Source organism: Mauremys reevesii, linkage group 11 (genome assembly GCF_016161935.1).
Source record: "Mauremys reevesii isolate NIE-2019 linkage group 11, ASM1616193v1, whole genome shotgun sequence".
Taxonomy (NCBI): domain Eukaryota; kingdom Metazoa; phylum Chordata; order Testudines; family Geoemydidae; genus Mauremys; species Mauremys reevesii.
In genome coordinates, this window is record NC_052633.1 from 37,108,934 (window position 1) to 37,135,903 (window position 26,970).

General features: G+C 43.7%; 1 protein-coding gene across 4 annotated transcripts in view; it reads left to right on the forward strand.

The window, feature by feature from the left end:
* Positions 1-26,970, forward strand: part of WIPF1 (WAS/WASL interacting protein family member 1) — a 75,114-nt gene that overhangs the window by 20,847 nt on the left and 27,297 nt on the right. The window contains exons 1-2 of one of the 4 annotated variants that reach the window (XM_039495435.1): positions 2,970-3,040; positions 16,258-16,343. The exons of 1 other annotated variant lie outside the window; for it this stretch is intronic. The gene's annotated coding sequence lies outside the window, so the exon portion shown is untranslated. Of the gene's footprint in view, positions 1-2,958; positions 3,041-13,836; positions 14,258-16,257; positions 16,344-26,970 lie in introns of those variants that run through there. 2 more of the 4 variants (XM_039495434.1, XM_039495436.1) reach the window with 2 other exon arrangements.

The following is a 26,970-nucleotide window of genomic DNA, read 5'->3' on the forward strand; positions in this document are numbered from 1 at the left end:
CTGATGGCACAGGGGTGGTATAGCTAGAGCTCCACCCCAGAACAGGGAGAGTAATGTGGAGTGCTGCTGCATTCTGATCTCTGGCTGTGGCATGGCTCCTTGGGAACAACTGTGGTGAGGCATAATTTTAAAGCTGCTCTGAGGTTGCTCTACGTTATGCTGAGGACAACTTGTTTCCCAGGAGAAGGGGGTACAGAGCTATGTATGCTCTTCCCCCCACCTCCCAGCTGCACCAAGCCAAGTTCTGACACAACTGAGGATCTAGCTTTCTATCTATAACTAGCAGTTCCCATGTTAAATGTGCCATTATAAATGTAGCCCTTTTTCATGTAATAAAAAAAAATCACCACTTGTCAGCAGTGACTGTTACTCTTGAAAAACTTCTAAAGGATCAGTTTCAGCTGAAGATGAGTACAATGGAGCAGTGTGTTGTGAACAAACATACAGCAAGTTCATGAACTCTTCAATTTCCCCTTACTCCACTAGTGCTGAGGCATACAGAGCAGAATGTCTCAGCATGCTCACAGAGAAAGATTATTCTAACTGAAGGCATTTCACAGTGCTCTAAATCATCTTCCAATATAAGTAATACTAGGCCCTTTATTTGGTCATTTGGGCCCAGATTTTCAATGGTGGGTGCAGCAAGGGTATTTGCAAACAGGGTTGCGGATGCATGCACACAGTGCAACCACAGGAACTTGCAGGTGCATGCACAAACAGGCACTTGGTGACCCAAAATGGGAATTTCATGCACAAGTACCCATTTTGCAGGCAGGTGCCTATTTTCCAGTCACACGTATACACACGTTTTTGTGGGTGTAGTTGTGCCCTTCTCCTGAAAAAATATTATTCTCTGTGCTTTCATGGAGGATTGTTTACATAACATCCAGGAGCCAATTTTCTTAAGTTTTGAATTGGGGTTGCTTTTCTGGTTGGAATGGATCTGTTTCTTTCTGAACTCCTCCTTTTACTGCACAACAATTTATACCAGTTTGGGGCAATTTTCCTAGTGATAAGAGCACAGGGCTAGGAGGCAGATCTGTTTGCCAGTCACTCACTTTACAACATGAGGCAGGTTTTCTGTACCTCATTTTTTCCCATCTGTAAAATGGGTTTAGTACTTCTCCATTTGAGGTAATGTTTTGAAGTCTTCAGATGAAAGGCTTATTATGTAAGTATGTGGACACAGCACCCACTTCATGAGGACAGATAATACAAACAGGAAGTAAAAATGGCTTTTCCAGGAAGTGGGGAGGGATCTATCATCTATTTTAGATGAATGATTCCTTCCACATTTCAGAGAACTTTGGGCAGACAGACTATATCTATTAAGAGATCACTCTACACTGTTGCCTCTTCTGGCCTGAGCAGTTAGCCAATATTTGGGACCTTGTCAGATTGTTTCTGTTAGGAGGAGAAATTGATGCAATGATTCAGCTATTTCCTTGATGCATTCTTGTTAATTTACCCCCTAATTTTTTTTTGCAAAAGTCTGGTTTTCCTGAACATGGTAGAAACAAACAGGAAGCGGTTTCCTCATCCAGAAATCCAAGTCTGCCTTCTCGGCAAGTACTGTGCCCAAAGCTCACTCTCTGGGCTTCCTCCCAGGCCACGCTCCCATTGCTTCTCTCTCTGTTTGTACACTTTTTTCTCCTTGCTTTCTGTTTTTTTTCACATACATAGATACATGCAATGCCCTGGCCCCTGCATTTGCAGTGAGGCTCTAGGGAAACCCCTCAGCCCATATGGCTTAGCTTCTACTCAGGCTTTGCCATGCTGGCACTTGCCTTCAGTGGTGGCTTCTATTGTTTCAGTTATCACAAAACAAAGAAGCATTTAATTATTCCTTCGGTTAGCCTAAATGAAAGATACCCTTCTGTTCTTACCAGGTCTGTGATTGATGGCCACCCTTAACACCTTCCAGCATAACAATATTTTGTTTCTCCTCTTTCCATTACTTCTCTGCTCAATTTACAATGGCAGCTTTTGATACTCTTTCTCTCAAAAACATCTGTGTCTCCTTCCATGGTGCCACTTAGGACTGAAATGCTCTTCCAAAATCTACTTCTCAGGTCTCCATTCTTGACTTCAAATCACTGATGAAAACACACTTCAAAAACACTAACTACTGAGTAACCATGTAATCATATCCAGGACTTACACCAGGGGTAGGCAACCTATGGCACGCATGCCGAAGGCGGCACGCGAGCGGATTTTCAGTGGCACTCACACTGGCAGGGTCCTGGCCATCAGTCCGAGGGGCTCTGCATTTCAATTTAATTTTAAATGAAGCTTCTTAAACATTTTAAAAACCTTATTTACTTTATATACAACAATAGTTTAGTTATATATTATAGAAAGAGACCTTCTAAAAATGTTAAAATGTATTACCAGCGCACGAAACCTTAAATTAGAGTGAATAAATGAAGACTCAGCACACCACTTCTGAAAGGTTGCCGACCCCTAACTTACACCATCCCTCTCCCCACTGTATGTTCGTTCTAGGGTGACCAGACAGCAAGTGTGGAAAATCTACTGCCTCTATGCAAAATGAATACTTCAAGCTTAAATACTACCACTCTGAAAAGCCTATGAGCAAATATATTCAGATGGAAATTTCCCATACCCATGTGCTATTGCCTCAGTGCAAATCTACCTAATTACTGCCTGATGAGGCCATTCATGCTTCCTTTAAGGAGAAAAGCCAGCTAATGATATTGTAACAGCACCATAATATCGAAGTGCAGCATTAATGTAAATGAGCAGCATACAGTGATCCATTCAGTCCCTTGGGAACAGCTCCCAAAAGAAATGTACTGGGTGTCTTTCTGGCTATGCAGAAATGTATGAATTGTTCATCTTGACATTGCGGTTAAGTATGTTTGTAGTTCTTCATATGCTTCTGCCCAGTAAGTGAGGCAAGTTTAACAAGGTGCGGTGAGGAAGTGTGATGTCACATGCAGCTCTTACAGGAAACAAGCTAGAAGATATTTAGGGGAACTTCAGAATTTGGTGATTTCCAACGGATTAAACAACACAGGTTAGTCTTTCTGAAATGGCTATTTCTACCCTCTCTAAAGATGTGTTACATGCATTTTAAGGGTCCCTTTTAACAGTTGACTAGGAGGGCTTTAGCAGAACACTTATGTTGGTAGCTGTTTGTAAGCGTGAGCTATTACAGAACAAACATGGAGGCATTATTCTGAGCATGAAAAAGTAGCATTTAGCATGGCTTGCTGCATTGGCATGGTGTAGACTTGAATTGTTTAAAAAATATGAATTTATTAAATCAGATTAACTACTGTCTGGTTTTTGTTGTTGTTGTTGTGGAGGGGTCTTTTTAGATTCTTTATATTGGAAAAAAGGAATCTGTTTTATAAAACTAAAGTTCAGGTGCTACTAAATACAGTAAAGTGCTTTTTAAAAGGTAGGTAGAAGTTGTCAGCTAGTGTAAGAAATTTTGATATTAAGTGAAGAACATCTACAATTCCTTTTCTTTTAACATACATAAATTCTTGTTTATTCACTTAGTACAGGATTCTTACTTTCCCTTCTCTCCATTCTGTTCTTTTCCCACACCAGCCCTAGATTCCCTATGGAGATTCTGTCTTAATCTTTCCTCTACTTTGAGTTTCCCGTGCTTGGAAATTTGTAAGTGTCTGAAATGAAACTGAACCAATATCTTTCATGTTCCAACTGGAATACACAGGGAAATAAGTAGACAGAACGAGATCTTCATCTTAAATTTCCAGACTAAATTTTTCTTTTAAGGGGTCAAAATATGTGTAAAATTTTAAACATCACTGGAGTGTTGTAGTTTAAAAAACTAAAAAGTTTGAAAGTCAGAAAACTCAGCACGAAAGTTACAAATAAAATAAACCTCTAAAAGGCAGGAAATAGAATGTTCTAAAAATCTAAACAGAGATCCTGGAAATCAAGATAGTGACATATCCTTAATTGATTAACTGCATTCTTACCCTCATTTATCCTCCACTTAGTAATGGGACAATTCTGGTAATGAGCCATGAAATAAATGTGTCGTCTTCTTCGTGTCTGAATTTCAAAAGTGTGGTCTCTTCTGATGTACAATGAAACTAGCTCTGTCTCCAGGACTGTGTGGAGAAGTTGTAGCCCATGCCCTGTTCAGGAAAGCTAATGGAAGGTCTGTCTTCCATCCTTGCACTGGCGGGTGTGATAATGGGAGTTTGTATTCGATGTGGGGTATGATGGTTGGGGGCTGAAGGGGAAGTGTGAGAGTAAAGGCTGGAACTTTAACTGAGTGTTTCTAAGTTTCTTCCCAGCACCTTTCAGTAGTGATTTTATTGAAAAAACTATTTTTGTTCATTCCTTTAAAAAAAAATCATATTTCCATATGAGCTGCGTGCCCTCTCCCTTGCCTCAGTCCTAAGGTAGGTGTTAAAATCATTGAGCAGCATGTCAAGGACCACACTGTCCCTTGTCTGGCCACGCAAGGCTGTTCCTCCCACTTGCCCCTGGATAGCAACACAAGGTCCTCCCACAATGGCTGTTCCTGTGCTGCTCCTCCTCTCCTCATCCTCACAGCACATGGAAGCTCCTTGCATAGGTCCCACATGGAGCTTTGAAACTCTGCAAGGCAGAAGCTCCTGCGGACATCCAGCTTCTGTCAATCCTTACTTGGGTAACGCTCAAGTTCTGCAGAGTTTATAAACTCAGGAGGCTGCAAGCAAAAGCTGTTCGATTCAGGTCTGAGGAGTTTTTAAGCTTTGTTAAAAAGGCACTTAGCCCTAGCTGAGTTTCCCTGATCCTGCAGAACTCAAGTTTTGCAAGCTCCCAAACTCATTGAGAATCTCTGCTCTAGTGAAGTATGTAGTCTTTACCAGGACTCTGTAGACTCTCTAAAACCCAGGTACTTCTCAGAGGTTCACCGATAAAATTAAAATAAGCTCCCCATCTCTTGCAAAAATAAATAAAGGCACCACTCCTCACTGAGGACAGCAGAATAATCTGAATTATGACATTTCTTTGAATTATAACATACCCCAAAAAGATAGGAAACCTCTCTTTTAAAAAACACAAATTTTTGGTTATTTTTCAAGTGCCTTGTCATGTTACTGACTAGACTTTCAAAAATCACCACTTCCAACATGGGACTAAACAGAGACATTTATGGCAGATTGGTGTAGCAAGCGGATAGGTAAAAATTGGACATATAATGGAAACTTAGTCACAGTATAAACTATAAAGAAGTTACCATCTCTCCTTGATAGCTAATGAGTGAGTTTCATGGGACTGCCCTATTCTTAATTGTTCTGATATTACATTGTGAAGGGAAATAGTAAACAAAAGTAAAGCATAAGAAAGGCCATACTGGGTCAGACCATAGGTCCATCTAGCCCAGTATTCTGACAGTGGCCAGTGCCAGATGCCCCAGAGGGAATGAACAGAACAGGTAATTATCAAGTGATCCATCCCCTGTCGCCCATTCCCAGCTTCTAGCAAACAGAGGCTAGGGACACCATCCAATTTTCCATCTTCAGACTGTTGTTTTAGTTAAAACCCCAGCTTCTGGAATCATAATATATACTGAGAATTTCAGCTTTCAGTGGAAGGAGGGGGAAAAAAAGTAAGGTTCTACCCATCATTGTCACAGAGAATAGATAGAAGCCTAAAGGCTCAAAATCAAGAGGCAAATAAGACCCAGAAAGCTGGTGTGTAAGTCAGTCTCTTGATTTTTGAATGGGTGGACTTGGCAGTACTAGAAAATGTTAAAATAAAACTGTCAGTCCATAGGAACAGTGACATTTGCATGGTGTGTGTTCTGTTAGTCAGAGATCGTAGACTTGACTCCATCATTTCTGTGTAGTTCTTGGTAGTGGGCACATCAGTGGCTGGCAGCTTTTTTGTTAAATATGATATGAGTGTGGTTAAATCATGAGTTCTTCCCAACACAATGTCCTCCCCCCACTCCCCTTATCGCCTGCTCCTTTTGGGCTCAGTGTGAGGATTAGATTTTGTCTACATGGAACGCTGCACCAGTTTAACTAAAGGTGTGACTCTAAAATGATTTAGTTAAAACAGTGCAAACCCCTGGGTGGATGTTATTTCAGTTTAATAGTGGTTTAGCATAAATCAATAGGAATTAATGTAAACTAAATCAAAATATGCTACTCTTAAATCAAAATAAGTGTGTCCACACTGGCGTTTGCAACAGATTTTTAAACTGATTTAAATACGAATTTTGTTAAGAGGCTGCAACTCTCTCATGTAGTCAAGGCCTAAGTTTCATTCTGCCACCAAGAGTGAAGGCAAATGACCAGAACAATTGGATGAAGTACAAAAGAAGTACAAATTTAGAAATGTGCTTAATTCCCCCCACAAAATGGAGTAACAGGAGTGTTCAGCACAACATTTATTCACTTACCAGCTCCTGCTGTGTGTGAATCCAGCTTGCATTGTGCTGGTGACTTCACACCTGTCACAGAATAAACTGCTATCCCATCCTACAGGGTCAGATGAGTGAACAGAAATGCATAGCACTGTAACTAATACGTATCTGAACCCAATAGGCTAGAGTCAGCGATTAGAGCAAGCTTCCACGGTGCATTTCACTTGATTAGTATAGTTTACCCAGGGGCATCATATGGAGCAGGAGTCAGTCTGGATGTTTGACCTAAAAAATATAGGTAATTTTTTTGTAAGTTAACTTGCTGAATGATCCCCTTATCCTACCCAGAAGGGCATTCACTACACTATTCCAGAATCACTGATTTTAAAAAAAGACTATTTTCATTTCATTGCCCATAGTAATGTGCCCCATCTGCTGAGTTGGCCAACAGTATCTTTTGCCTGTTGTGGTATTTGCAGTACTTCCCTCACATGCCTTGGCCCCCTCCCCCCATTTGAATTCAAGTTCTGCAAATCATTTCTGTTTAAGCGGCTCTTCAGTGCGGCTGGAGGGTGTGGGGATTGGTTTCAGCTTTCTCAGGCATTTTTCTATAGTATTAAACTTAAAAAAAAAGCCTATTTATTATGAAGCTATTCAGAGTCTTGGTTCCTTCAGGGGGGCAACTGCAGATGCACCATTCAGTCTCCTCAGAACATACCCACCCGCACATGCTTGTTGGGTCTGATTCTGCTTTCACTTATGTTGGTTTTTACACTGGTGTAAATCCACAGACTTGCATTCCCGTGGGACTAAACTCAAGCTCTTTCTCTATTAGTCAAGTATTGCCTCTGGGTACTGAGCGCACACATGGCTTCTTTGTGCCTTCACCAGTTTGCCCAAAGAAAAGGGGCAGCACCTCTTTGGCACAACTGCCAGATTTTCCTGTACAAATTCTCACTCCCACGAGCCAATGGCATTCCCCCCCCCCCCCCCACCGTGGCACAAATAGATGTGTGTACAAGTTCAGGGGCTTCTGATAATTTGACCCTCTGTTGATTCCCAATTCCATGCTTTTGTCCTGTTAGAGCACTGAACTTTGGAAATGTCAACATTCTATTTAACTTCAGTAAATGTATTTTTAGCTGAGCTTGGGAGGGCTTACGCTCAACTTGATGGCATTTTTCTGTTTGTTTGAATGGTGAGGGAAGGGGGGGCATATAGAGCCCTTGGTGGGGGGAGGGAGAGTTGGAGGCCCTTGATATAGGGAGAAGGGGTGAATGGGGATGCATACACCTCTGGCATGGGGGGGATGGGAGACCCTGATATGGGGGGAAAGGGTGAATGGTGGTGCATACAGAGCCCCTGGTAAGTGTGGGAGGCTAGGGAACTGTGACATGGGGGTACATAGAGCCTGAGGCAGTGTGGGGAGTTGGAGCGAGTCCTTGGAAAAATAGAGGGATATGGTAGGGTGGCATAAAGGGAGCTTGCTGGGGAGAGTAGAGGGGTGCAAGGGGACCCTGGTGTATACACTACGTTCAGATACAGAAACAACAAAGTGTGTGTGACTTACTAGTAATTAATTTTTAGAAGATTCCTTATTGTGCCTCCCCCAAAAAAATTGGAAGGATTTTCCTGGGGAAGAATTAATGATGATGTTGGTGGGTTGTGTGAAATCCTTCTGATGTGGCAGTTTTTTTTTCCTGGTGCCACAGGAATGATTTAAATTCTGTCTGTTCCTAAGTTAAGTGTATCAGAGCCTGAGCCAGACCCACAAGCAAATTGGCATGCACAGTATGTTTTTCCAAAGTTAACTGCATCTTAGAGCTGTAAGATTGTATCAGCAGATCAGGAGCTCACAGAATGGTTTGCTTTGACCAAGCATCATGAATTTCTACTTGTCCTAACTCCTGGATTTGTATAAAGAATTATTTTGCAAGTTTGCGTATTTGGATCCATAACTATAGCTGTACTGTGAAGCTAAATCTTAAGACTGGACTGGGCTTTTTTTTTTAAAACAAAAAAAACCCACCTTCTCCAGTTTAGTGCTTCCATGGTAGAAGGCTTGATGGAGGGGAAGTTTAATGGACTGTGATATGCAGGAGGTCAGACGACTAGATGATCTAATTGTGCCTTGTCTATAAACTCTATACAGATTCACAGCTGGTGGGCTAGCTTAGCTTGGTGTAAAGGTGATGCATTCTTTCCATGGGTCTGTACCAATAAATACAAGAATCAATAAGTGTCTGTTTTCAACTTCATTTTGAGGATGTGTTAGTGGGAGCTTGGCATTAGGGTGACCAGATGAGAGGAAGAAAATATCGGAACATATGGTGGGTGGAGGGGTTAAAAAAAAAAAAAAAAGAGGCGTGCTGCCGGCAGAGAAAAGGGGGGAAAAAGGAGTACCGCAAAATATCAGGACTAATTGGCTAAATATCGGGACATCTTGTCACCCTACTTGGCATTATTCCAGGGATCCACAAATACATGCAAATGTGAAATTTTATGTATTTCCTCCTTTTGTGTCGGTGGCAGAATTCACCCGTTTGCTGAAAAAGTGGCAGGGATTTAGTATGATTCCCTGTTGAGCCAAGCTGCTATCAAAAGGGTGCAATGCCCCACTCTAGTGCTGCATCTTTTCCTTGATTTGGGATGCCTTCATAGTTTCCAAGGCCGGAAGGGACCACTGTGATCACCAAGTCTGACCTCCTGTGTAGCATAGGCCAGAGAACATCCCCAAATAATTCCTAGAGCAGATCTTTTAGAAAAACATCCAATGGCAAAGACTTATGGTTTTGTCAGTGATTGGGATTTTTATTCTCTGTGGTCATGTTGCATGCCTGTGTTTATAAGACCCACCAAACACAGGCCTTTAGCAGACTTTTTGCTTTACCTTGGCAGGAAAGTCACTGTCTCAAGGGCAGAGATGATGAACAAGTTCTTGGAAAGAGCTAGAAAAGAGAGCACATCTGTAAATTTGTATGGCTGCAGCTGTTTATTGTGAAATACCAGCTTAATACTGTCAGTGTGTCCAAACTCATGCATTCAGGAAACTGAATGTTTTTAAAACACTTGCATTTCTCCCGAATTGGTGGCAGTGTGCTGTAACAGAAAGTTAATGCAATATTGAGGGAGGAGTAACACTGATCCTATTCCAACTTCACAGTACATGGCTAATTTCAGAGTCTCTGTATTGACAGCTTACTTTGACATTTCTCCAGCTACTAATAAAAGCTGATGGATTTATTTTTAAAGTGTGGGGAAACAGCAAAGTTTATATTACTAGAAAGGCAATGAGAACTTTCCAATGTATGGTACAATAGTATATTCAATGGTAAAATATTTCAGGAAGTGTAACTGACATGTTATTGCTAGGTTCCTCCTGAAGATTTGACTCTCCTAGTTTGAAGTCATCACATGCATTGGGTTTGTGGTGTTATGCACTGTGACAGAGTATGGAGGTACTATCCAGCACCCAAAGGGTTAACTGTAGGTCTCTGCTATACACAGATGTTCATAGGAAGGTAACAAGGCAGGCCTAGAAATTGCAAGCCACTCTGTTTCCACAGAAGGAAAGCAAGCAATTTCACAGGTGTAGATATTAGGGAGCCAGAGGCAGCAGTTAATTCTAAGCCCTGAGCCAGGACCCAGACGCTAAGAACTAAGATCTACACTGAATTTCTGGCTGTCTAAAAACAGTTTGTTTTGTTGTAAATAGAGCTTCCTGAAGAATAACAAGTTAACGAGGAACACAGGTGGCTTGAAGTGCTGTGATGTAAGTGGATGGGATTTTTTTCATCTTCCACTGGCTATGTCCATAGTAGTCCTTTTCCCTCTATAATTTTTCACCATTGCTACTATTGCTGCTCTAAACAGGATTAGATGAACAGCACCTTGCCTACATAACACTAATGAAGCTACACTAGTGGTAGCAATAGCAGGAAATCTGAAGGGGAAAGAAAAGCTAATGTAGTCGCAGCTTCAGGTTAATTAAAAGCACCTTGACATTCAATAATCGTGAAGTCCAAATCTTGCAAGGTCTTGCTGTCTCTTGCAAGATCTCCATCCTGGGCTGCAGTGTTAGGGTAACATTCTCTCATGAGAATAATGCTTTCTTGGGTCATGACTGAACAAAGGACCACAAAACAAGCCCCCTTCTAGCTATGGAGTTGACCCAGACACAAAGCTAGAGATGGGTTTGGGTGTCTGGGGGTCCTCCATTCCTCCCTCACCCCTTACGGCCAACTCTCTGCATTATTAATGCTGCTGGAAACATGAGCTGATGATTCCTCCACACACCCCTGTGGCATAGGTGAGTATTGTAGATAGCCTAATTTTGGCAATTAATTTGGCAATTGATCTTTGATTATCAGCAGGTAAGTATGCCCAGTGGTCTGTAACGGGATGTTAGATGGGGTGGGATCTGAGTTACTGCAGAGAATTCTTTCCTGGGTGCTGGCTGGTGAGTCTTGCCCACATGCTCAGGGTTTAACTGATCACCAGATTTGGGGTCGGGAAGGAATTTTCCTCCAGGGCAGATTGGCAGAGGCCTTGGAGGTTTTTCGCCTTCCTCTGCAGCATGGGGCACAGGTCACTTGCTGGAGGATTCTCTGCAGCTTGAGGTCTTCAAACCACAATTTGAGGACTTCAGTAAGTCAGACATAGGTTAGGGGTTTGTTACAGGAGTGGGTGGGTGAGATTCTGTGGCCTGCATTGTGCAGGAGGTCAGACTAGATGATCATAATGGTCCCTTCTGACCTTAAAGTCTATGAGTCTATGAGTCTTGAAGACTTTGGGGTTCAGATTTGATGTGGTTCTTCTTTCCTATACTTGTATCTAATTCAGAGATTTGAAGAACCAGGCTTCAGTCCACATATTCTAAACTCCATGTCCAAACCCATTTAAATTACCGTATGTACTCGTTCATAAGCCAAATATTTTTGGTAAAAAAGTTGACGCATCAAAGAGCAAGGGTCGGCTTATAAACGGGTCTAGACCAAAACTTGATGATTTTAATCTCTATGGAATCCTTCAGTATCTACTACATTGTCATTTTGTTTACCTGGAGCATCTGCAGGCACGGAGCCCCTTAGCTCCTTGTGGCCACGGTTTGCCGTTCCCAGCCAATGGGAGCTGCGGGAAGTGGTGCGCCCGTTGGCTGGGAATGGCAAACTGCGGCCACAGGGAGCTGAGGGGCTCTGTGCCTGCAGACGCACCAGGTAAACAAAACGTCCAGGCCCCCTAGCGGCTTACCCTAATGGGCCAGGAGCCAAAGTTTGCTAACCCCTGAAATATAGGGTCAGCTTATGAAAGGGTCGTACAGTTTTTGCTGTTTTTACCTAACTTTTTTTGAGGGTCGGCTTATAAACGAACAGGCTAATGAACAAGTATATACGGTAAACCCAATTTATCTTTGTCTGTGCTGTCCAGCCAAACAGGGTTTAACCAGAGTTAATCTGTACAGGCTTTAAACTATATATTTTAAATGTACTGAGCAAATCTGGGACCCAACACCTTGCTGCTGCTTGCCATTCCCTTTATAAAGAGGAAATTGAAGGGGAAACTAGCTGCCATTCCTTGAGTTCCTGCAGTTTAGGGCCTACAACAGAAAGCATGCCACAGTCAATCTGTAACTCACTTTCTTTTGTTGCGAGGGGATATTTCTTTATGCTGTTGAATTTCAATATGTTAGTGATGATTGAGATGTTAAACACTGGTCAGGAAATGCAATTGTTTCCCTCACTATTTGTAACACCTCTTCCTTGAACATAGTAAGTGTGACGGTTAGATCACAGAAACCCCCTTAGGAACTGCCAACTGATGTGCCAAGACTACTTCTGCCCTTGCTTTCCTTGCCAGCTCAGGACCCCAGCACCCTGTCCTGCTGAGCCAGACATGCCATTCTGCTCCAACACAGACCCAGGGTCTGAACCACATGCCCCAAAACTGCAGACTTAACCTGAAAGCAGCTTACAGAAATGTTCCTGTCTTTAACGCTCAGATGCCCAAGTCCCAATGGGATCTAAACCCCAAATAAATCCGTCTTACCCCATATAAAGCTTATACAGGGTAAACTCATAAATTGTTCACCCTCTATAACACTGACAGAGGTATGGACAGTTGTTTGCACCCCCAGGTATTAATACATACTCTGAGTTAATTAACAATTAAAAAGTGATTTTATTAAATACAGAAAGTAGGATTTAAGTGGTTCCAAGTAGTAGCAGAGAGAGCAAAGTGAATTACCAAGTGAAATAAAATAAAACATGCAAATCTAAGCCTAATACAGTAATGCAACTGAGTACAGATAAAATCTCACCCTGAGAAATGTTTCTTTCACAGACTGGATGCCTTCCTAGTCTGGGAACAATCCTTTCCCCTGATACAGCCCTTGTTCCAGCTCAGGTGATAGCTAGGGGATTCCTCATGATGGCGCTCCTTTTGTTCTGTTCCACCCATTTATATATCTTTTGCATAAGGCGGGAATCCTTTGTCCCTCTCTTGGTTCCCACCCCCTCCTCAATGGAAAAGCACCAGGTAAAAGATGGATTCCAGTTCATGTGACATAATCACATGTCACTGTAAGACTTCATTGCCCCCTTGTCAGCACACAGGGAGACTTACAAGTAAAACAGAGCCATCTGCAGACAATTGTCCTGGTTAATGGGAGTCATCAAGATTCCAAACCACCATGAATGGCCCACACTTTGCATAATTACAATAGGCCCTCAGAGTTATATTTCATATTTCTAGTTTCAGACACAAGAGTGGTACATTTATACAAATAGGATGACCATACTCAGTAGATTATAAGCTTTGTAATGATACCTTACAAGAGACCTTTTGAATGAAGCATATTCCAGTTACATTATATTTAAACTCATTAGCATAATTTCATAAAATCATATAGAGTGCAACGTCACAGTAAGTACTTTGCACAGGTATTAAAATGTGCATTTAAGAGAATATCATGTACTACAGTATATATAGGTGAGTGTTTGCATGTGAATTCATGTGTCCTTCAGAGTGTGCAAAATTATAAATTGGATGGTTGGAAGCGGCCCCATGAGACGGGCTTAGTGTGCCTGGTGGCCGGAAATGCCACCGAAAGTGTCAGAGACCCTAAATGAATTTGGAAGAGAACTGTACTGAAGCTCCCTCCGTGAAGACAAACCTTTGAAAGTGGTGACTTTCAGCTGTCTGTTTCAAATTTCACAATCTCTTTACATGGGCAGTGCCTTCTAGGCCCCGGAGTGCACACAAATTGAGGTTGCCTCTTACAAAAAAGCAAATAAGTGGGGAAATATGATGGGGTGACTATCCCACACTCACCCTGCAGGGTTTAATGCAGGCCATATGAGCCAATTAACCCATTAGGCAGCTGATTAAGGAGGCTCAGCTGGGCAGGAATAGGTGGGGCTGGTAAAGTCCAGGAACTGAAAGCAGAAGGGGCTGCTGGGAGAAGGCAGACCCTTCCAGGAGAAAGGGAGGAGTGAGTGGAGACTGCAGAGTGCAGTCACTCTGAAGGAGGAGGCTTTGGGAACAGGCAGGCCCAGGAACAAAAAAAGGGAACTAGTGGTAGAAAGAAGCCCAGTGATAGAGCAGTGAGGCCAGAGGAAGAAGGCCCAGACTGCTTAGCTGAGGGTTCCTGGGCTGGAACCCGGAGAAGAGGACTGCCTAGGACTATTGAGGAGCTAAACTCCCTCAGAAGGGGGGGAACACAGACCATGGCTTCGTCCTCCAGCTGTGTCACTAAGAGGATGCTGTGGTTCCTGGGGCTGCAGAAGGAGCTGCAGATGGCCAGAGTGACGGTGTGCAAACCATGGACCAGGGAATGGGGGCATTGGCCTTGAGCTAATCTCCAGAGTACCAGGAGGAGGCGGCAGTCTGGGGGTGAGTGGTGCACCCCATGACAGGAAATAAAAGGAGAAGTCCAGCCACATGCAAGAATCAAGTTAATATCAACCTTTAACTGGCTTGCTGTCTGGAGTAGAGTGTATTGTACTTATGTGTAGTAGATGGAGCTCCCTCTCCATTGTACAACCAGTGCCTATGAATTTCACTGATGTTTAGCAATTATTTTTAAACACAATTTCTCAGCTGGAAGTTTTACTGAGTTTCTCTTTGGGCTCTGAGAACAAGCATGAGATACTTTAGCTCAAAGGAGGACTTCCTTCAGCTATTCTGAATGCCTGAGAACATGTGAATTCATGTGTGCTGCGGATCTGTGTCCTTCAGAGTGTGCAAAATTACAGAGTGAATCTGTAATGAAAGTGAATCTCCTCAACCATGCAAAAATGAGTGGTGCTACAGGAGCATTATAATTAATTTTTCACATATTCCTTGATGCTGGATCTTGTTTCCTCCTTTGGTCTGGCAGAACCTGTGTGTTGAGCATCCCCTCCCAGGGATTGTTGTAGGGCTACCAATTCATAGAGGTATATAATTCATCATTCTCTGCAGCTTCCAAAAATCTTCATTCACTAGTCAAATACTTTGTTTTCTGCAGCTGCATAAAACATTTCTGAAATGAACTGTGATATGAACTGGAGCCATAAGTGTGCACTTCTGTAACCTCAGCATGGGAAAGTCTCTCTTGACATTCTTGCTGTGCCTTAAGTAGTACATTTGATGCCCCGACATGTGGGCCCCCTGCTTGCCTATGTATATGTCAATGGCACCCAACTCATCTAATTAAAAACTGGCCGACCACCTTATATCCACTATCAAAAGGTTCAGATAGTCAGCCTGGCTAATGTTGCAAGTGTTCTGGGTTCTGTAATAAATCCCTATACTGTGCCAGCAATGCTGTATTATGTGACAGAAGAGAACTGCACTGAAGCTCCCTCTGTAAAGACAAACCTTTGAAAGTGGTGCCTTAAAACTATGAGTTTGGGGGGAGTTAAATTTAGGTGCCCAAGTTTAAAAAAAAACTTGGTGTGGATTTATAGGTGAATGCGCTAAATGTTTCTGGAAGAAAATGATAGAATTCTATAGATTTCAGACAGACACAGCAGGAATAGAATACGATTCCTCGCCATACATAGAATGGGGCTTTAATCTGGCAAATCGAGTTGACAGTGTGACTTAACTTCCATCTAATGTTAGCACTGCTATGAACTGAAGAGGAATTACTTGTTTAATGAAAATTTAAAAATTAGCGCATAAAACTGATGGAAAACAGTTATCTGCTGCAGCAATAAGGGGAGGAACATATTTCTGGTGTGTCTTTTTATTTTAGAAATGGAGTGTTTAGAAACCTACTTCAATTATGGGACTTTTAACAGGACAGTAAAATTGTTAGATTAAATGCAGGCGACTTAATAGGATGTCCAAATTTTGGGTGTTGATGCATGTGCAGTAATTGTCAACTTAAAGTGAGCGTTTCTGTAGCTATATGCGAATTTCATTGTCCAAATGCCAAGTTCAGCCATCCCATTAAGGTGCCCACATTTAAAAACTGGGCTCTGTATTTTAATCTTTTCTCATCTCTCTTGGGTCCAGATTTAGTAAATACAGTGCTCCGCCCACTTAAATGTTTGAGCAAGACCCAGAAAATACATAATTATGGGCTTGCCCAGCCTTGCCAAGTTGAAGTTTTGTTGAATCTGAACTTCCATGAGTGAAATAAAATATATTTTGATCATATTTACACCATTAAAAGCTAAGTGGAAATTAGGCCAGTGAAGAACAAAGTATATTTGCATTAATGAGACTTTACTGTAGGAATCAATTTATAAAACATTTATGAAAAATGTGTTTTAAAAGTTGACCTCTCTTTTCCAAATGCCTTATGATGTGATATTTCTTTTTTTCCAAAGAGCAGCACTGGAAATACTACATAGAAAACATTCAGTCTTGTATTACTCAGGGTTTTTTTGCTTTTTTTCCAGAATGGCCTGAAAGGAAATATTGGGTGATAGGAACAGCAAATGAGCATTGATGGCTGAACTGCCTGCATGAGGATAAAATATCAAATGCAAGTGCTGAAGGTTAAAGCAGTGGTTCTCAACCAGGGGTTCAGGATCCCCTGGGGGGCCGCAAACAGGTCTCGGGGGGCCGCCAAGCAAGGCCAGCATTGGACTCGCTGGGGCCCAGGGCTGAAGTTCCAGCACATGGGGCTGAAGTCCAGGGCTGAAGCCAAAGCCTAAGCAATGTAGCTTTATGGGGGGGCCCTGTGACATGGGGCCCTAGGCAGTTGGCCTATTCGCTACCCCCTAACGGCAGCCCTGGCTGTATATGCAGAAAACCAGTTTTTATGGCACAGCTGGGCAGTAGAGTTTTTATAGCATGTTGGGGGAGGGGCTCAGAAAATGGTTGAGAACCCCTGGGCTATAGTGTCCTCTATTCAGTGCACTAGAGGTGAATCCATGGGTTTCCACTTACCCTTCTGAGCCTCCTGTGTAGGAGTTTCTGGATAGAGCCACTGGATCTATGTAATCACAAATCCAGTGGTCCCATCCCTAATATGTTCCATTGGCTTGTGGCTGGTGTGGCACAACCTTTGCAGTGCACAGGGTCTGGGGGAACCCCCATTCAGCCATTCCACCTGCACTACTGCATGCTTTTACAGGGCTACCACTGGGGCTTCTGCAGGCCCTCCACAAAGCTGTTCATTTTACCTGAAGTGCATTGCCCACAGAACAAAATGTAGACATGGAGGGCACACCCATGCTTCCCGGGCTTATGGACTGGGGCCTAGATCCACAAAGGGTCTTAGCCATTGTGATGCTGAGCATTATAGAGCCTAACTTTCAGGTGCCTAGAAAATCATGGAACAACACTGTGATTGACAAAGCTGGAGTTAGGTGCTTAGGCTCCTATACAATGAATAGGGGGAGAGAGGCACTTTAGACTGCGAGCCACAAAGCCAGCATGCTAGGTGGGGAGCCACCTAAGCTAATCAATGGGAGAGGTGGCATGAGCTGAGTCCTGCTCCCACTCAGAGATAGATGCCTAAATGGGGGCTGCAGGAAGGTGCCTATCTCTGCTTGCAATCCATGAACTGTGGAAAGCTAGGTGTTCATGCACTAGGCTACAGAGTCATTCTAACTCTCTCTGTCCCAAATAATATTTAATTACCTAAATGAAGGAGAGACTGGGGGATACACACATTAGAATAGCTCAGTGGTCAGGGCACTCGCCTGAGACATGGCAGAGCCTTGTTCAAATCTCTTCTGCCCCTCAGATGGGGGAGTTGAACCAATGGTCTCCCACGTCCTAGCTGACCACTTTATCCTCTAGGTTAAAGCAGCTTATCTGCCTCCTCTGGCCATCTTTGTGTGAATTTACCTGAGGGGGCCCAATACCGTAGGTAGCCTCTGAGCACACATGCCAGATTGGACCCTGTGACAGAGTGCAGGCTCACTGGTTCACTCCCTGCACTCTGATCACTTAGACGTTAATCAGTTCCCCTTGAGAAAACTGATATGGGTAATTAGACAATCAGGATGGATGCTCTAAGGAGCCAATTACTTCATCAGCCCCAGGCTGAAAAAGAGGCAGGAGGGAAGTGCCAAGAGAGGAGTGAGAGGGGAACAGGGCTAGTTGAGCTCAGTAACATGGAGGCCTCAAGGGAGGGAGAACTCTGTTTCCCTCAGGTCCTGTGGAGAGGGCTAAAAAGTGCCGTTGGCGCTGTAAATAGACTATTGCACAGGGATTGTTGTGGAAATGGTGGAGGGAACTTAAAATAAAAAAGATAGGGTGAAGGCACAACTCCTGGAGTCCATACAGTTTCTGCAGGGAAGAAGGCGGGAGAGGAGCTGTACCCCATGACGCCCCCACAATCAACCACAGTGGCCAAACACTTATCTTCCCTGGTTTGTGAATCGTTGTGGGGCTGAGGAAGGAGACAGGCATTCAGTTATAGAGGGACACAGGGTGCACATGCTCGGGGCAGAAACATAGGCACCAAAGAGGTGTCACTGTAAAAATGTAGGCACCAAGCACCTTTAGGCACCTACGGGGTTAGATAGGAATTTTGTGGATCACAGCGGTGCCTAAAAACAGGACTTGGGCACCTAAGTACGTTTGTGGATTGCACCCGATATAATTACTCCTTATAAAATATTGCCACTCTGGAATAGTCTTTCTCCTCCAGAACCCTACCTCTGACCAAGGCAAGTGCCAGATATTCAGAACAAGGCATAAAAACCTATAAGGCATTCAGCTGTTCAGTGTTATACCATTGAGCGAGAATTTCTCCTGACCTCAGCTAATAATCTACTTGTTCCCTGAAGCTTAAACTGATAGTCCTTGTAATTTTATTGTAGCTTCTGTAACTGCAGACTTTGGACCAGATCCTCAGGTAGCGTAAATCTGTGTAAGTCCATTGACTTCGATGGAGCTATGCCAAGTCAAATCAGCTGAGGCTCTGGTCTTCTATTTTTATTCTTATAGACATCAAAACCTTTTTTAAATTAAGCTATTTGCCAGATGTTTATTAAGACTATGAGATAATACAGGTAATGAAATACATGGGATAAAAGCTACATTTTAACAGTGAAAAGCTATTTGGACCTTTTTTAAATTAAATCACATGTATGTAATATGTATTTTTGACCAATATTTAAAAAACACCAACTGTTACTCTAGACCTATTTAAATTGGAGTTAGCTGAGCCATTTGTTTTGCTTGAGCCACCTACAGATATTGCTGATATTGCTAGGGAATTAGGTGATGAAGTGAACTCATTTTTAGTAAAGTTCAGAGTCCAGTTTTTAAAACCAACTCCTTCCAAACAAAAAATCTAGATCAAGATATTTAGAGTTGAGATTAAACCCTTGCACTTGAGTCACCCTGTGAGGGTTGGGGGTTTTTGTTTGTTTGTTTTTTGGTTGAGTATTGTAGTTCACACTGTATGTGCGATGACTCTCCAACCACCGTAACTAAGAACTGCAGGGTCAGCAGTGGACAGTTTGAGCCTTAATTCTGCTTTAGTAGATTAAAGCAGATCCTCAATTTTATTTTAGATGCCTTTTGTGTGGGAACTTCCTCTTCTCCCTCCGCCCTTTAATTTTAGGTTTAAAACCACTTCTGGAAATTTGTTGAAATTGTTGGACGTTCTAAAATATTTACTGAAACTATAGCAGCATCTTCAAATTTTAAAATGTGCTATAAAATTAAATGTAAAATCCAGAAGAGGCTAAACTTTAAAGGGCAGAAACTTAGTTCATGTGGGCAAATATGTGTAAGCACAGTTACTTTAACTGCTCATGCACAGGGATATAGTGTCTCCCGTCTCTGTGCATATACAGTTATTCAGTCTACATGCACATGCACAAGCATCTGTGGCATACAGACCTCTGACTCCTTCTATAAAAATAAATGTGGGCCAAAGAATTACCCAAGGGCATACTTTATTTTTAGAGGCTCTCTTGGGAGGAGGGTACTTGATAAAATGCTATTTCAAAAAAAAACCCCAAAAACAAAGTTTTCAGCATGCAAACATTAATGGTGTAATTTGGACTAATTTGCACTTCAATAGGTAAAGCTTTATTTTTAACTGAAATTTTGCTTTGTTTATAAACTTGTATTTGGTTTCTATCAGTTATCTATATTTAGTAGATTTTGCCTTTTGAAGTCTGTGGCTATCTGGGAGCATGAGAGATGCAGGTGTATGCCCAACACGTGCCTTCACTTAGTATGAGATCAGTTCACAAGCCCAAATCATCACTGCTGGTGTGCAGGAGCACAGAGGGAAAGTCACAGGGAGTTCTTCACCTGACCCCAGCCCTTCCACGCAACTGGTAGCACATGTTGCAGGTTGCTCTCCCCAACCCCAAGCGGCGGGGTGCCAGCTGTGCTGAATGCCACTGAGGTTATATTTGAGCTAGGGTGACCAGACAGCAAGTGTGAAAAATCGGGACTGGCGGTGGGGTGTAATAGGAGCCTGTATAAGAAAAAGACCCAAAAATCAGGATGGTCCCTATAAAATCAGGACATCTGGTCACCCTAATTTGAGCAGATTGTGGGTGTGGCCTCCAGCCATCACCTTTCCTCACCAGCAAGACAATCTGCACTGAGGGAGCACAAGACATACCTTTACTAATAAGGAGTAGCAGTGGCTGCTGGTTAGTACATTCCCTTAGGTTAGTGTGGTGGTTGTGCATGCAGATGTATAACTCGATGCCTTATCAATCTGTGTGCACAATCACAACTGAGTGACACAACTCACTTATCTTTGCGCACCTGATCCCAAACGTTTTGAGCCCCAGCTTCAAGATCCTAAACATGCCATGAGCCTGAGCAAACTGCCACTACAGTGAATGGGAGTCTATCCATTGCCTCTGAGAGTTGGATTAGGCCCTACATCACTGATTTCAGGGAGTTATGGTTGCTAACTACTTTGCAGGATCAGGCCCTATGTATATCTCTGTAATTTAGAACATGAAATGTAATTTTAGCTATCTACATATCAATGTATTGTCTCCTCATACTCCAGAAAATTGACTGATATGGACTTCCACATCACAGACTTGTAAAGTACCGATACTTGGATTATAATATTCTGCACCATGCCAATCTTACTTAGCTGGAATTTTCCACATACACAATTCTGCTGGATTTCCACAATGGAATTCTTGGTTGCCTCAGGCTAGTGGGGAACAACTGTTATGGACTAATAAAATGTTACTGTGCTGGTGACAGCTATCACTCTTTGCACATATCTACTTTCATGCTGGTTCTTTGCATGCAGTTTTGTTTAGCCTTTACTTTCTTCTGAACTAATGTACTTTGTTTCATTGGATGTGTTCTGGGGTCCTGTGGGTGACTTGTTACTAAGTAGATTGAAATTTTTGAGAGATTTGGAGAGAGTAAGGAATTTTTCAGCAGGATAATTAGGGTTAGTGTTACCAGGAAGAGTTCACTGGGTTCTGCTGTCTCAACAGTTATAAAGGAAATGGGTCTGATTCTCTAGGAGAAGATCTGAGAGGAGCCGGGGGCCAGTATGAGCTGAACTTTATCTTATTGTGGGGGCTTTTAGAACAGGAATCGGCAACCTTTGGCATGCAGCTCACCAAGGTAAGCACCCTGGTGGGCTGGGCGGTTTGTTTACCTGCCATGTCCGCAGATTCGGCATATCATTGCTCCCAGTGGCCGCGGTTTGCCGTCCCAGGCCAATGGGAGCGGCAGGAAGTGGCACGGGCCGAGGAATGTGATGGCTGCCACTTCCCGCCACCCCCATTGGGAGCACAGGTGGGAGCTGCAATCGGCCAAACCTGCACACATGGCAAGTAAACGAACTGGCCCAGCCCGCCAGAGGGCTTACCCTGGCGAGCCACGTGTCAAAGGTTGCCGATCCCTGAATTGAAGGATAAACATCCAGGAAGGGTGAGTTTGGACTCCATAGCATGCCTGGATTATTTGAACGGATATCTAATCTACCTTGCTCTATACATAAGAATGTAGACACGTCCTACCCCTTCTTGCATTTTTTTTCAAGAACAAAAGTTTTGAGTTTTATTTCCTATTGTGTTTTTTTATGCCTGTCCATAAACCATCAAATACCTGTGGTTTCTGTGTGTCTCAGTTCATGTTGCTGTTTGCAAGAGGAAAAGGATTAAAACATAGATTAAAATGTCATGTTGTTCAAAATTTAAGCTGTGACTCTGAAAGAAATGAAACGTGTCTCTCTGCAGTCTGACTGGGTCTGGAAAAACACTTACCCTGACATCAGAAATATGCAAATGCAAAACCAAAGACTTCCCCGCACACTGCTGTTAAAGATCTCTAGTAGCCTGCTTTCCTACTCCCTTCTTTTGGACGGCTGTAAAAGCTCCAGTGTTGTGTGAAACAGTCTACCCTGGTCAGTACTGAATTGTTCTGTTTTGTAAGGGTGAAATTCACTCCCATGCAAAAGGGCTACACAAGACCCCTGGGCCATTTAAATCGCATTAAGCCCTGTTTTGTGTATAGGCCTTGTTTGGTTCTCTGCACAGGGGTGAGAGAAGGGGAGCTCTGAGCTGGGTCCCAGAAATGGAAGCAGATGCTCAGTATGAGTGTCAATCCCTCTCTTACTTTGTTGGCTCAGGCTGCTTCCTTAGCCTTTCAGTGATACTGGGCTTTTACACAGGCGGTGGCGTGTTTGGGATCAGGTCTCCAGCCAGCCAATACCACCCCTCTTTGGGAACTGCCTCTGCTTTCAAATAAAGCCCAAAAGTCCCAGAATAAATGAACTTCCCCATTTGGAATTGTCTTCTCCCCAGAATTTCCCTGTGTCTCTTGTGTCCATGGTAACTTCCCTTTCTGTATCTATCCAGTTCTTTACAAGGCCTTTTTAAAGGCAAAATGTCTACATCTCCTGTTCCTTCCCCAGCATTCCCCGTAGTGCAGGATAGTAGTATTTTTTAACTCTGCTCTCTTTTCCAGCATATTTTGCTGTGACAGCCTTTAATGCTCCAGTGTTCTTCTGGACTACAAGTCCAGTATGCCTTGCAGCAGAAGTGGGACAGAGTAATGCTAGACCACAGACTTCCTTTTAAAGGCATATAAACGTTGTTAATAGGCACAAAGTTATTGAGGGTAAACTATCACTTTCCCTTTACTGAGCTACATGATTTCCATGGAAGATTATTTTATATTTTGCCCCCAAACCAATTGTTTTTGCCTGAAGATGGAAATATTTCAATTTGGATATGCTGCCCTCGTGCCTCATGGGAGCTGTGTCCCCATTCTCCTCTATGTGCCAGGCTCCCTGGCCAGCTCTCTCACCATGAAGGACCACCGATGCATTGTGTGGGAGATGTAGATTGACCAGAGTCTCTGGTCGACAGAGGAGAATGGGGACACGAAGCACCTGAACTACAGCATTCACTAGGCACCATGGCAACTTATCTGTATTTGAATTTTTGCTGAAAAAAATCAAAATTTTCCATGGAAATTTGAGATGAAAATGATTTTTTTTCTATGTACATTGACATTGTCCATGGGCGAGGAAAGCCCATTTTCAGATCAATTCTAGTTCTGAGTTGTTTTTTAACTGTGATGTTGTAACTCTTAGGCTTGCTCTGCCTGACGGTAGCTACGTTACCAAAGTTGTGGCTCATCTTACCCAGTTTCCTCTAATGCAGCACTTTTTGTTTTCCTTTCTCTGTCATTAGCAAAAGCAGTTGGGGATTTTAACAGTCCCAAATCAGTGCTACTTTGGAAGTTAGGCTCCTTTTCACAGAATAAGGAAAGTCTTGAGAGGGACAATCAACGGTTTTGACTGGCGACTTCAGTTTTTTTCCCCCTTAAGTGCCATATTATTTTCAACAGTTTGTTGTTTGTTCCTTCCTCTTTCTTGGTTTGGAAATTAATCATGCAGGAAATGATTAACCGCAGCTAGCTCTCTGTCTGCCTGTCTCTGACTTAATGTGTCATGTTAAGAGAGAGGCCCGAAAGTGAGTTAAAATGGTTGGCTAGATGCACACAACCTGCTTTTGTACAGACTTACAATCCAGTTGTTCACTTTTGCCATCCCACACAGCTAGTCATCCGTTTACTTTTAGCAGAATAAGATGTTTGTTAAAAATAACTTAGAACTATAAAGTTAGAATCTGAAATTGCCAAAGTTTGGGGATCCAGGGTCTCAGCAGGCCCATTACAAAGGAAAGCTGCAAGTAGAAGAGTGTGATGTCCAAGAGAGGTCTTACGTCTACATTTAGATTTTTAAATGAGATTTTTTTTTAATGACATGCTGCATATCATGACTGTTTTTCATTCTGTTATTGCAAATGGTATGATGGCTGTCTAACCAATAGCTGGTGGACTTAATTAGCACAACAGTCATGCACATTTAACTACTCCTGGGGGAATTCTGCAACTCGGCACATGTGCAGAATTTATGTCCCTCTGCAAATTTTTTTGCTTCTCTGCTTCTCTGTCAGAAAGTCATTTTTTTTGCAAAGGGAAGCCACAAGGGCGGTCTCGTGACTCTGCCGGCTGCCCAGGGCACCTGAAACATACTGCTGGGAAGAGAGGTAAATCACTGTGGGGCAAGGGGCGGGACTGGGGAAGAGAAAACCTGGCTGGTGGCTCCTACCCTCTGCCTGGCTCTGCTGCTATTCACAGCTGGGCTGGAAAGGATGGGACTTCCTCTTCCCCCGCATGGCATCTGGGGCCTGTTCAGATCCACGCCAAGATTTCTCCCCCAGCTGCAGGAAGCTCTGCAAACTCTCCCCCACCCCCTTCCTGCACCCATCACTCTTCAGCTGCAGGGGGCGGGTTTGTTGTACAGGGAGCTGCTCCCCCATCCACCCAAACCCCATGCATCCAGACCTCCTCATTCTCAGACCCTTCTGCCCAGCCTCACCCCCCCCACACACATGCAGAACCCTCCTCCCATGAGCCCCACTTCCTCTGCACCCTGGACTACCCCACCGAGCCCCAACCAGTTGCACCTAGATCTCCACCCCATGCCCACAGCATCTAGATGACCCCGCTCCTGCTGAGCCCCAACCACCATCATCTGGACTCCCCTGAAGAGTCCCATTACTGTTGCACCCAGAACCTCCAACAAGCCCCTGTGCATCCAGATCCCCCTGCACCCGGACACACACTGAGCTGCCCGTACCCAGATTGCCCCATACAGAACCCTCTCAACCCACACCTGGATCCCCCCATGTTAAACTCCTCCACGCTTGGATCCTGCCTGTGACAGGTTCAGTCACAGAGACCCCCTTGGGACTGTTACCTGACGTGCTGGAATTACCTCTGAGCCTGTTTTCCACTGCCAGCTTGGGACTCCAGAACCTGCCTTGTTGAGCCAATCATGCTAGCCTGCTGCAACACAGACCCAGGTCTGGTCCACACCCCCAAAACTGCAGACTTTAACCAAAAACTACTCAGCAAGTCACCTATCTCCAGCACTCCGCTCCCAATGGGATTCAAACCCCAAATAAATCCATTTTTCTCTGTATAAAGCTTATACAGGATAAACTCATAAATTGTCCGGCTTCTATAACAGATAGAGATATATGCACAGCTGTTTGCTCCCCCAGGTATGAATCACTTAGTCTGGGTTAATTAATAAACAAAAGTGATTTTATTAAGTATAAAAAGTAGGATTTAAGTGGTTTTAAGTAATAACAGACAGAACAAAGTAAGTTACCAAGCAAAATAAAACAAAACACACAAGTCTAAGCCTAATACATTTCAGAAACTGAGTAGAAGTAAATCTCACCCTCAGAGATGTTCCAATAAGCTTCTTTCACAGACTAGACTCCTTCCTAGTCTGGACCCAATCCTTTCCTCTGGTACAGTTCTTGTTAGTTCCATCTCAGGTGGTAACTAGGGGATTTCTCATGACTGACAGCCCCCTTTGTTCTGTTCCACCCCATTTTATATCTTTGGCACAAGGCGGGAATCTTTTGTCTCTCTCTGGGTTCCCACCCTTCCTTCTAAATGGAAAAACATCAGTTTTAAGATGGATTCCAGTACCAGGTGATATGGTCACATGTCCTGTGAGACCCCAAGCCTCCATTCTTTCTGGCCTGACTCACAGGAAGGCTTACAAGTAAACAGAGCCATTTACAACCAATTGTTCTAGTTAATGGGAGCCATCAAGATCCTAAGCCACCATTAATGGCCCACACTTTGCATAATTACAATAGGACCCCAGAGTAATACTTCATATTTCTAGTTTTAGATGCAAGAATGATACATTCATACAAATAGGATGAACACACTCAGTAGATTATAAGCTTTGTAGTGATACCTTACAGGAGACCTTTTGCATAAAGCATATTCCAGTTACATTATAGTCACACTCATTAGCACATTTCCATAAAACCATATATGGAGTACAGCGTCACACTCAGGGGCGGCTCTAGAAATCGGGCTGCCCCAAGCAGCGCGGAGCGCTGCGCCGCCCTTCCCCGGTCCCGTGGCGGGTCCCCTCTTCCCGCGGCTCCGGTTGAGCTCCTGCCGGCATGCCTGCGGCAGGTCCACCGGAGCCCGGGACGAGCGGACCTGCCGCAGTCATGCCTGCGGGAGCTCAACCGGAGCCGCGGGAAAACGGGACCCGCCGCACTCATGCCTGCGGCAGGTCCGCTCGTCCCGGGCTCCGGTGGACCTGCCGCAGGCATGCCGGCGGGAGCTCCACCGGAGCCAAATGCCGCCCCCCCGGGAAACGGCCGCCCCAAGCGCCTGCTTGGCGCGCTGGTGTCTAGAGCCGCCCCTGGTCACACTGCCTTGCTGTCCACACCTGCCCACACAGAGGAGCAGGGCCCTGGGGTGTTCCTGGAACAGGCAAGGTCCTTGCGCTGTGTTGAGGTTGGGTGCCGCCTTGTTGCTGAGTCTGTGTCAGGAGCAGGGGGGAAGGGGACTGCACAGTGATCTTCCACCTCTGTGCAGTCAGTGGCATGTGCTCCCCATTGCCATGCTAGAGCCTCCACATTTATTTGACAAACAAAATTTGAATAAATTTTTTAAGACTTTGGCTCAAAATTTAAATTTTTTTGGTGCAGAATGCCCTTGGGAGTAACATTTAGTAATTTGCAAAATAACTTAAATTAAGACCACAACCTCCCTGCACTGGTCCTTATTGTTTAACATATGTGAGTTTTAGTGCAGTTTTTAGTTGTATCACCTCCTAATGACTGGAGTAGATGCCTTGAAAGAGG